The sequence below is a fragment of the Bombyx mandarina genome, chromosome 15 (genome assembly GCF_030267445.1).
Source record: "Bombyx mandarina strain Sakado chromosome 15, ASM3026744v2".
NCBI classification, from domain to species: Eukaryota; Metazoa; Arthropoda; class Insecta; order Lepidoptera; family Bombycidae; genus Bombyx; species Bombyx mandarina.
Genome location: NC_143221.1, coordinates 2,304,075 through 2,316,938, shown reverse-complemented (window position 1 = coordinate 2,316,938; position 12,864 = coordinate 2,304,075). Strand labels below are relative to the sequence as shown.

General features: G+C 36.8%; 1 protein-coding gene across 1 annotated transcript in view; it reads right to left on the bottom strand.

Moving 5' to 3' along the window:
* The window catches only part of LOC114242610 (prion-like-(Q/N-rich) domain-bearing protein 25), a 37,958-nt gene extending 33,425 nt beyond the window's left edge, over positions 1-4,533 (bottom strand). The window contains exon 1 of the mRNA XM_028173836.2: positions 4,300-4,533. The gene's annotated coding sequence lies outside the window, so the exon portion shown is untranslated. The remainder of the gene's footprint in view (positions 1-4,299) is intronic.
* Between the last annotated feature and the right edge of the window lie 8,331 nt (positions 4,534-12,864).

Here is a 12,864-nt window from a genome sequence, read left to right as displayed (position 1 = left end):
AAAAAAAAAAAAAAAAAAAAAAGTAGCCTATGTTTATCAGGGACAATGTCGGCTTCTAATGGAAAAAGAATTTTTCAAATCGGTCCAGTACTTTCGGAGCCTATTCGAAACAAACAAACAAACAAATCTTTCCTCTTTATAATATTAGTATAGATGTGAAAGTCTGGAGAGTGACATTGGCTACCTTTCATCCCATAAAACTCCCATTCCCACCGGAAACTGTTTTATTATCGTTAGTAAAATTACGCGACCACTATTCCTTGACCAAGTGGGCGAAGCCGCGGGTAACTGCTAGTGAATAAATAAATTCTAAACATAAATTGTTTACTTCTAAATTTACATTAGGTATTTAAAATGCAATGCTATAAGTCACTGCTCACTATCGGAGGAGGACATTGTCGATTTCGACTTATGTATATAATTTGTAGGTATGTAGAGTCAGATCTGCATTGGTTGGTCCTTTTCGTGTTTTCTTTTCAAGGTATCAAGAAAGTGATGGAATGCAATTTTTTTATTACCCTTGTAGGCAGACGAGCATACGGCACGCCTATCGTTGAATGGTTACCATCGTGAACCACAGCAACGCCAGGGGCAAAGCCTTGTCCTGCCGTTTAATAGTCTGCACAAGTCTCTTTGAGGAAGAACGTGGCTTATATTTCTGTTAAAGATCTATGAAGTGCTTTTTTTTCTTTTCACGGATTGCGGCAACATTATACACGTGTTATTTAACACCGTCGTAACATTCGACGTGGACACGCGAATATCGAATTGCTCCGCCAAACGACATTACCGTGAAGAATTTTTAGAAAGTAAAAATCTTCGTAAAGTTTTGGAATAAAATAAAATATATGCATATGTTACGTTACGTAGAAAGCTTATAAATGTTTCGTGATTATTATTGTCGGTGTACAATTTCGGGGGACAGCGTGGTATGGACATGTGATGCGTAGAGAGAAGATGCATGTGACTAGGAGATGTATGGAAATGGATGTATTACTGGTGGTAGGATCTCTTGTGAGTCCGCGCGGGTGGGTACCACCACCCTGCCTATTTCTGCCGTGAAGCAGTAATGCGTTTCGGTTTGAAGGGTGGGGCAGCCGTTGTAACTATACTTGAGACCTTAGAACTTATATCTCAAGGCGGGTGGCGCATTTGCGTGATGGGTAGGGCTATGGGCTCCAGTAACCACTTAACACAACGTGGGCTGTGAGCTCGTCCTACCACCTACACAATAAAAAAAATATTTAAAAATGGTAGTATAAGGTAGAGGGGGAAGAGGTCGACCGAAGAAGACATGGATGGAGTGTGTGAATGACGATACGAAAGAGAGAGGAGTGAGTGTTGAGATGACGGCTGATAGAAGAGAATGGAATAGAAAAATTAGCTGTGCCAACCCCACCTAGTGGGATAAGGTGGAGAAAATGAAATGAGATGAATTCTCAATTCTGTTTAGTAAGTAAGACTTAAATTGCCTTTGTTTCATCGATCCGATCTCACTAATTTAATTCGATAATATTGAACCCTTTACACTCCCAACGTCCAGAACTTGGGCGATAAAAAAAACTTTGGATACTGGAACTGCAAAACTTAAAACACAAAATAATAGAAAATAAATTACGTAAATAATTTAATATGTGTTTTATTATTAAGCTCACAGTCTTCCTAGTATTACACATGTTATATTATTGACGATAGAACTATTGAGATTAACTTCATGTCTGATGGTGATATGTCTATGGGCAATACCGTCTTTACCATAAGGGCACACGGGGCCCGTGCCCAGGGCCCCCATTCTCAGGGGGCCCCGAAAGACCGACAATTTCTCTCACCCGCTTATTCTCAAAACATTTTTGTCGGGCACATTACACTTTTTTCACAAATCAGTAATCAGAAGGTATTTACAAGGTATATATTATGCCTATAATAGAAGATTTTGCTCAACAGAAATCCCGAAAGAAACCGTTATCGAAATCGTAACCAAAAACCAGCAGCATTCTAATATCATTAATGACATATTATATCATACTGTATTTGATTACCTACAATAAATGGTCATACTCAGTAATTTTTTAAATTATAATTCGCTTTTTTACTTTCCAAAAGGGCCTCAAATTCTTGTGTGCCCAAGGGCCCCATCCTAGTTTAAGACGTCCCTGTCTATGGGCTTCGCTAATATAGTGTCGTAACTAATATCGTGTAGTTCGTGAGCTCGTCTGCTCATGTATATATCAATAAAAATACCTACTCTTTCGCATCTGTAAAATTGGGAAATAATTATAAGTGTCGAATACTTCAATTTGTTGTTACGGCTAAAACCAATGGAGAATAAACTAATAGTGTTTTACTCAAATCTCAAATATGTCCAAAACAAAACACAAAATGTTCTTGATATTATATACTATAGGTATGTTCGACTTTGTTTGTTAGGCTTGCGCATTTTGCATACACGTTATCATGCAATTTTTTTCCTATCTATGCTGATAGCCTTGAGAGGCTATTTCAGCTTCTCCTTGACATGTAGGTGAGCTCACGGGTCTCAAGCCAGAGTGTTGCTAAGACTGGTCCTATGAAGGGCAATGCTTCGCATAATCTACCACCGGATCGGAAACGCGACCTACTGAGAAGATTCAGCGAGCAACTCAGTGGGCTGTGTCTATGGGTTAATTTACTCGTCGAGTCCCTCGTCGCAAGCGACGGGTTCGGCGGAGACGGTGACCGGTGCTTGAAGTACCTAAAAGCACCGTTAATGGATCGGGAGGATCCGTATTTACGTGTTTAGGGCAATCATACATACATAAAAGGCTTCTTCAACAAACCGTCTATTAAATTGTATCGTGTATAAAAACTAGTTTACATTTATTGTACCAATAAATCACTTTAGATAATTTAGATATTAATTAGAAGAATGTTTAAGGTTACAAATATGAAGAGACCAGACACGATCAAAATGTTTCCAAGTACTATCTGATTAAAGACAATAAAATTGATAATAATAATAAAAACTTTGTAATATATGAACATTTTAAAAATATTCGCGACGGATACGTCATAACCTTTCGTATTAAAAGACAAACATAGCTAAAGCTATAACAAAACCTATTTCTATGCAGTGGTTTGTATAATAACAACAGTGATGTTTTTGATTCACAACATGAATGATTATTATATTATTGAATGACAAGTGAGTCACAATATGACTATGACTATTTTACGGAATGGATGCATAGATAAATTATTTTACATTATAAATTTTATAAGCACTGTTTAATCTCCAATTAAAGTTATAAATATTACTTTATTGAGTGTCCATAATATGTAAGCCGAGTAAATTATTAGTAATAAATGTATAATGTATTATTTTATTTACATTAAAATAAAGCTTAGCCTAGTAAAACTATAAGCATTAACTGAGTTGCTCTATAAAGAGAAACAACATTTAAAGTTATTGCTTCACCAGTTTTTGTGTTTTTTATATTTTGTAATTCAAAAATGTTTTTATATTTCTTATGTTCCTTCTTCTAATGTTTCAATATTGAAATTAACATTTACGTCACCTGTATAACATAATAACCTCTATAAGTCATAAATCATATGGAGGTTACAAATGTGTAAATATTATAATAATGTGCATGTGTTTATTCGTGGCGTTTTTCGAGCCTGCACGGGTTAGCACCGCCATCCTATCTGTATCTGCTACTTAGCAGTCATACGTTACAACTGTCCAAGGTCAAAAGGTCGTTTATTGATATAATAGAATTGGTGCTTCAACTTCATGTCTAAAGATTCACGGCGATTCAATTTGTAGTATAGTAAATCCTTCAGATTATGTTTTGATGGATATTTACTGATGAAATAAGTCTTTTGCACTAATCCTCGGTCAGTCAGTCAGTAGGCAGTGGTTTGGATGTTCTCCTAATTGAATTGAGAGCCGTGAGTGATGATAACTATTTACCATCAGGAGCGCTACCTACTCGTCTGACGTTGAAAGCGATAAAAAATTACGTTTGAAAGTATTAGTCATTTCAAAAAAGGCTTAGCTTAAAAAAAATCGTACTATAACAAAGCATATTCAGTAATTTGTATTTGCCTACAGAATTATATATACAAATGTATTTTTACTGTTCCCTAGTTTATAAATGGACACATTATCTTTTTAATATAATTTTTTTTTGCATATTTACCAAACTGGTGTCGCTTTAACTTGGATTTTTAGTGATTTATACTAACAAGTATTGAAAATCGTTATTAATACACAAAGTTAATTTAAACATTTCTCATAAAAAACAATCGAAGACATACCTGGAAACAAAACGAATGCAATCCGAAAAAAAAAAACAAAGCACTCGATAACAACACACCTCACTAAGTCCATTCACTATGTGCAAAATAACAAATATTGATAAAGATTTTTTATCTATGAATGTATTCGCTCATAGTGATTGCGAGAATCACTCAAGTCGAGTCGAAATATTATATCCGATTCGTTCACTCGGCACGCGCGTCCATCTCATAGCGCGGTTACTATTGTACTGATTGAACTGAACGAAAATGAACGAATTATTAATCGATTTGTTTGTAGCTGTCAATTTTTGGAGGGAAATCGTGGTGATACATACCTATCTCAATTGTTTGATATTTCTGAAACTAAAATAAAATTGACTTATTTTGGTAGAATAAATTCGTTAATTAAAATTAAACTTCTAATTACTTATTAATAATAAAATAAGAAGATTAAATTTATTTGTATTTTAGCACTAGTAATTATTTAAACACCTTGTCAAGTTGTGTGTAAATGATGTTTTTGTTCATACAAAATAGGCTAATTCTTTAATGATTATACGTCTAAAACACCTATTTATCAATTTTATCACTCTCTCTACGTTCAGTATTTCATTTTTTGGGATCGCGGCTATAATCAAAAGTCCACATTCAGATTGAAATCATCTGACTATACGCGTCTCTAGCCCACCTAGACCCCGTGTGTAATCATTACCCTAGCACCTCCAGTAAGCTCGCCTTCAAAATGGTAAAGATACAAATGTAACAAATTCATTGATAGTGTCTAAGCACGCGCCCCGTGACAACGCTGCACCCATATTCTGCACCATAGGCAAAGCCGCTTCTGCATGTGGTCGAAGAGAGTTCTGGCACTCTCTTGCCCTCCTAACAACGACCAGCCTTTTCACGATTTCTTTTCCTCTTCAAAGACATGCCTTTTTTTCCTACCTATGCTGATAGCCTTCAGAGGCTATTTCAGCTTCTCCTGGACGTGTAAATAAACCCGATTTTTATTGTGAGTTCCGAAATAATTCTATCTTGGATCATAACGTTTTCAGATCGGTAGGCAGCGGCTTGGCTCTGCCCCTGGCAATGCTGAAGTCTATGGGCGACGGTAACCACTCACCATCAGGTGGGCCGTATGTTCGTCTGCCAACAAGGGCAATAAAAAAAAAGAAGGTCAAAAAATGTTTAAATTAACTAAATAATAAATTTATTTTATTGAATTCTAACGAGCGATCGTAGAGAACGCGAGTCGATATCGCGGTTAAGCTTATTTCATTAGAAACATTGATAAGGAAAATCGATTAGGGAATTATCGATGCGACACTCGTGGTAAGACGAAGAATATTTTTATCAATAATTGTTTGATCGTTCAGTACACCTAATCATTTTATAATGGGTACGATAGGAAACCACGCGTCCTCGAAAATAATTTTCAACAATTTTTACTACATGACTATCAAATACTATGCATCTTTTGTTTCACCACTTCAGTTAAAAAACGATGAAATATGTAGAATTCTCAAATCGGAGCCTATGTTTTATCATCTTTTATTTATTTTTTTATTGCTTCAATGGGTGGACGATCTCACAGCCCACCTGGTGTTAAGTGGTTACTGGAGCCCATAGACATCTACAACGTAAATGCGCCACCCACCTTGAGATATAAGTTCTAACTAGTTCTAAGGTCTCAATATAGTTACAACGGCTGCCTCACCCTTCAAACCGAAACGGATTACTGCTTCACGGCAGAAATCGGTAGGGTAGTGATACCCACCTGTGCGGACTCACAAGAGGTCCTACCACAGGCTTGATTTTAATCGCGCAATGTTATTCCTTCACCGTGCAAGTCAATCGTGAACATAGTGATCTTGACTTATTGCAGTGTTTCGTATACTGTTTGTGGGCCAAGCAGTGCGATTAAAATGATGAACCATTAGTGTTTAAATCAACTTGATTTTACTAAGAGTTTTACTAATAGTTGAGAACCGGTCGCTAATTGCGATGGGCACGTCTTAAAAAAATTCAGGTACTCCAACTAGGGTTACGTGCGTAAAGTTTTAATGATCATTGCTTATTTCCCTACCTATTCGCTGTTAAGGGACTATTCCAGCTACGCGCGGACCTGACGCGGATTCTATCAAGCTCTCACAACCTGAGAGAATTTGGTAACACTGGCCCTAACTAGGGTAGTGCTTCCCTGAATCTACCACCGGATCGGAAACGCGACCCACTGAGAAGCTCCAGCGAGAACGCTGTGGCTGTGTCTTAGGGCTAGTTAGGTCACTGCATGTGCTTTAAGTCGATCTATTTTTATTCTTAATAGGTATTATTTGGTTACATAAAAGTAATCGAAAGTCGACATTCGAGCTCCGTTGACTTGTGTGGTCGTTGTTCCGGCGAAAAAACCGCTCACCGCTTCCTTTTGTCGACATCAAGATGTGACACTTGCAATCATTACTAAAGTACCTACTGTACTGCCCAACACAATCCTGTTTTAAAATTAAAAAATCTCAGTATTTGAAAGTTGATTTTGTTACGCATTTACCCTCTATGCGGATGAGCTAAAGCTAAAACTTGTAGAAGTGAAACTTCTTTAGGTGCGTTGAAAGTAAAATTGAACTCGGGACATATTCATTATGGTTAGAGAGAAAAGATACAATTTAGGAAGAACGAGTATGAGAAAATAGACAGAGCGTCTTGCGAAACATTCAACCGTGGAGAAGGAAAGATCAAAGCGAGTTAGGTCGTTTCTCTTATACACAGCTATTACAAGAAAAATTTAATTTAAGGATGAAAAGTGAAGAAAACTACAATACTACACACGTGTCAGAAGTTTTACTTCTTCCACGGGCACCAAGTTGCACGCGTGCCATTTTTACTGGTAGGCGTCTTGTGTGAAGCAGTAATGCGTTTCGGTTTGAAGGATGGTGCAGTCGTTGTACTGAGACTTAGAACTCATGTCTCAAGGTGGGTGGCAGTTTTTACGTTGTTGATGTCTATGGGCTCTAATGAATACTTAACACCGGATGGGCCGTGATCTCGTTCACCTATTTTAGTAATAAACATTAAAAAACATAAACGAGGCCAAAGACTACTATGCCAGTAATTGGCTTTTGAAGCCTAAATCTCTTACCAGCCAGCATTTTTATGTTGAGCCTCAATAATATCTTAATCTTCAAGGTCAGCATCAAAGAAGGTGGTTCAATTAAAACGCCACACGCTATATTCGATTTCTCTGGTGTCAAGCCTTAGTTTTTAATTACGTCCTGCACTTTTATGTTATCTTATAGTTTTATTTACGTTCTAAAATTGATATTGGATCACAATGTTTTCTTTTTCGTGTATATATTACATTAAACACTATAATATGTGCTTTGACTGTGTGGTGTCAGCTTAGAACAAAACTCTCTCTTCTCTCTGCGTTAAAAGCTGACAGAGTTCGCCAGGGTTTTGCGTAGTCAAGCCGCGCTTCTTGGTGGTAAAGAGTATTGTATATTGGCAAGTGTATATATATTCAACTGCTCGGCTTATTTCTGTCGCGAAATAATATAACTTTAGTAACAATACTCGAAATTTAACCGTAAAAATAGCTTTAATTATAATTTAGTTACGTTTGGTAGAGCTGCTTTCAGACTACGCTATACTATAGTGCCATATATGTAGTATAGCAGCGTATACTAAGCCAATAATATATAGTACATTACAGTGTGAACGTGTCCATAGTAATGTATGGTACGCGATATTGTTGTGCTGTGAGCTATATACTATATCTATACTAATATATAAATCTAAAGTGATTTTTACGGATGTTCCGTTATAACTACTGAACCATGCATCCGATTGACTTGAAACTTGGTATCCATGTAGAAAACACATGTACTTAATGGGTAGGCTAATATTTATATGAGTGTTGGACTCCCTAATAATAATGACAATAAATGATAATGATAATTTTAAATGCCCAGCGAAGCGGGCGAGTACGGCTTGTGCTATTATAATCATAGCGTAGTCGGAAAGCCAGTTGTACCAATCAGCAAAGCAACAAATAATATTGTAATTGCAATTTATTGAATGTGTGTCGTTTTCTAGATGGATGAGCGGACGCAGTAACTCGGAACGGCTGCATTGACCTTAAGCACTACATACCGACAGCTTCCTCGTTTTCACTGCGGACCTGCTTCTACAAAAATACTGGTCGTTCGAAAACTGGTCCGGTATTAATTATACACAAATAGACAGTGTCACGCTCACAGTCATCGGGTTTTTGGGCCTAGATTTCGTTGTTGGTTTTAGAAGATAACTTTGCGTGTTTTTTTCTGAGTATCATTGAATGTTCCTGGTATCTTTTTTTTTCCTATTATTGTATTAAAAAGGTGACAATCTCGAAATATTTCTCATCACCGGTAAAGTGGAAGGAAAGAGACCTAGGGGGCGTAGTCCTATGCGCTGATCCGATCAGATTAAGACGACTTTGGAATCCAGCATCAATGTCGCTATCCACTGCGCGGAGAACAGGAGTGAATGGAGGAACACAGTCCTAACAGAAGTGCCCCGTAAAGGTCACGACCCTCAGCACTAAGGAATACGACGTACGGAGGAGGAGGATTGTATTTATTAACGCATTCAATGCCGAACACACGGCGCCGTGGAGGATCGAGGGTCCGGACTCACGGCGCCGTGGTGCGTGCATTGATTATTGATATATTTAGATGAATAGCACGAACCCTAATCTAACACTTGATCTTATAAGATCGCTACTTTACACATATGTCCATATGAGTCACATAATGTCATCAACACAACGGTGGAAACGGTACATACTGCTGCATAAAAAAAACATAATTACAAGCCCCGGCGCCGTGTGTTCGGTTCCCAAATCCTTCACGGCGCCGTATGGTTGGCATTAAATCACATAATAAATAACAAATCAAAATAATTTAACATAAATCAATTCACACAGTAGAACAAATCTTCCAATGCGCTTGAAAGAGGCATAGTTGGCAAGATACTGGCTATGTTACTTCGTTGGAGAGTCAGACTCACTCTCTGTGCAAAGTACCAGCCAGCCTTAGCATCACGTGTAGCCTCCTTCAAGCGTTTGGAGATTTATGATAAAAAAATCTTTGCTTCACGGCGCCAAGGCCCCATCGTCTCAACCGTAGTATATTAATACTCCTATACAATACGCCTTGTATCTTAAATGAAAATACCAATTTCTTCTCTTCTTATTAAGGTTAAAGCAAATTTAATGCCGAAACTAAGACCGAAGACCGAAATTAAGGTCACACAATTTCCCTCTGTAAGAACCTCCCTTATTTCCCGAAATTATAATTTCTATAAGGTCGAAAGTGTTTTATTAGGCGAAAATGATTCGAACTAATTCTAAAAAGACGCCGCTAGCCCAAGCTCTCTACTTCTGCAGATCATTCATAAGGTACCTATCACTTTTTCGTGGCCATAAGTGCTCATATTATCTATTGTTCATCTTTTAATAGTATACCTAATCATTGCATGTACTGAGGCTTGGGGAGGCATATACGCATATATCCCACAGTGGACAACTGTGGGCTGTAAGATAGACAGATAGATACACCATTGCATATTCGGTGATAACAGTTGTTTGTGAGGTTGAAATAAAAAAAAACTGTCACAGCATCAATAACATATGCAATGGCCTTTTTATTACACGTCATTGTGCGAAGAGTTTAAGAAAAAACACGTGTGTATTTCATATTAATTTTAATGAGACAACGTAAAATACCATTATAATATTTTACTAGTTAAAAGAAAAACATCTAAAATGTTTTCACTGGACCATTGGTACCTGTATTCTTTGTCGGAAAGTACTTTATTTTTTTTTTTTAAATCTATACTAATATTATTATAAAGAGGAAAGATTTGTTTGTTTGGTTGTAGGGAATAGTCTCCGAAACTTCTGAACCGATTTGAAAAATTATTTCACCTTTTTGGAAGCTACACTATTCCCGAGTGACATAGGCTTTTAATCTTTTTTGAAAAAAAATTAGGAATACTTACTAAAACTCCAATAATGTAACCCAAGGTGTAAAAAAAAAAACCTAAAATATTCTTTACACCGCGTGCTCTGCGAAAACTATTGATCATAGAATAAAATAATGTACTACGACTTTGTAGACCACATTATTATTTACAAAAAGTGTCGCAATAGTTATGCCATAATAAGTGTTATTTTATTTTTTTAAATAAAACAACGTCAAATATTTTTGATTTTTTTGTTAAAGATCCGAGCGGAGCCGGAGCCGGCCGCTAGTAATGTAATAATGCGGTAGAAATAAACAATTACATTGCAATAACTATGCAACACCTTTCGACCCGATGTTGCAACGCCCGGGCAGAGGTCGAACCAATAAGACCGACCTTAGTTGTTCGCGTTGCCTTCGTTTTGCATGTACATTGTATAACGTTGTGAATACAAAAAGCATTCGAGATGTTGCTTTATAAGGATAATGGGTTACCTTGCCTTTAAGAACATACCATTACGTAACTGATAGGCATGGAACCGTTCTGTAGTATTTTTCTATTTCAAATAAACCAACTACCTTCAAAACAAATGCATCTATAATACGTATAAACAATTACTAGAGGATGATGATAAATTGTGTTTTTTCGAAATTATATTTAAATACGAATTACATATTGATATTACATATATTATATTATTCGTAATAACGAAACAATAATTATCACAATAACGAAAAAAATATTTAAAAAAAAAAATATGTTAATGTTTAAGTCGATAATTATCGATAAAGTTGATTAGGTATTGAAAACACGAATAAAACAACATTTTCTGAAAATAAATCGTAGCTATATAGATCGATTTATCGCCCTCGAATTTTTTTTTATTGCCCTCGTAGGCAGACGAGCATACGGCCCACCTGATGGTAAGTGGTAACCGTCGCCCATGGATTTCAGCAATTCCAGGAGCAGAGCCAAGCCGCTGCTTAAAAATCCTCTGTATGCTAAATTTTATGAAAATCGTTGGAGCCGTTTCCGAGATTCAGATTATATATATATTTATATACAAGAATTGCTCGTTTAAATATATAAGATAATTTTGGTTTTAACAACGAATTATAATTATAAAATGTAACATAACAAAAAAGTGAGTATATCATAACAGCGTTATAATAACAGCCGAGTTCGTTAATACGTATAGGGCCTACACGGTATTCCGATTCGATAAATCAAATTTAATCGTTCAATAGGCAATCGAACAGCGATCAAAATCTATTCTTGTTCAATTCGCCGCCTAAGCGCCGCGCCGTACCCAAAACAATACGCTCGTATTTAGAGTTGTGAACGTATCACCTTTATCCAAATCGATTCAAGGTCAAAGGTTTTTTATTTTTTTTTATTATTATAATTATTATAAATTCGGTGTTTTTTTTTCTGCATGTTTGAACAGAATATCGTCGCTTTGAACCGCATTGAACTGTGATGGTTGTTATAAAAAGTTGATTGATCTCGATCGTAGATAGTTAATAGAAAAATTACTGGTGGTATGCCCTAAACACGTGATTACGGATCCTCCCGATCTATTAACGGTGCTTTTAGGTAATACAAGCACCGGTCACAGTCCTCGTCGAAACCGTCGCTAGCGACGAAGGGCTCGACGAGCAAATTAACCCATAGACACAGCCCACTGAGTTTCTCGCCGGATCTTCTCAGTAGGTCGCGTTTCCGATACGGTGGTAGATTCTGCGAAGCACGGCTCTTGCTAGGACTAGTGTTAGCAACACTCCCGGTTTGAACCCCATGAGCTCACCTACACGTCAAGGAGAAGCTGAAATAGCCTCTCAAGGCTACCAGCATAGGTAGGGAAAAAAAACTGGTGGTGGGATGTGTTGTGCTCTTGTAAGGGCCCCGCCGCGCCGGGAAGCAATGCGGATGGCCAGTTTAAGGAGTGGGGCAACTAAAATAGCAGGAACCCTCTCTGGGCGTGTATTTGGCATTTCTGATCGGACGCACGTCTTGCTATATTGGCAATTCATTAGATTTTGATAGTCATTTGACATCAGATAAGCAGATCTTGCATTTAAACCAAATCTAAGTCAACATTTACTTGCATAAGATGCGTGAAAATTTCAAATGCTTATCGCTTTGCAGTTTAAATGTATTTATCTGCCCCCTTTCCGAAGCGAGGTAAGCACAGATGGATTGAAATTATCCAGATATGGAAAGTTTGTTTGGTTTTCACAAAGAAAAAAAAAAAGAGAAACTTATTTACGTTCATACGGTTGAGTTCGATAGATCACAGAACTGGTAGTGATATTTTTATCGTTCCAATAAATTGGCTCGTTGACCGATTGACCGAATGAGCCAAGAAGCGGTAGTGGTACTTCACTATCAGTGAATTAGTGTTACGAAGATTAAGATTGTAAAAATAGAACATAATATTATAACTAGTTGTTGTGTCATTTTATTTAGTTACAACCGCATTATAAATTATGTATTCGTTAATTAGTGTACATAGTAAGGAATAAAATGAAAAATTATTAAAATCAAGTGAGTTAAAAAAACAAAAATGGAAATTTATTG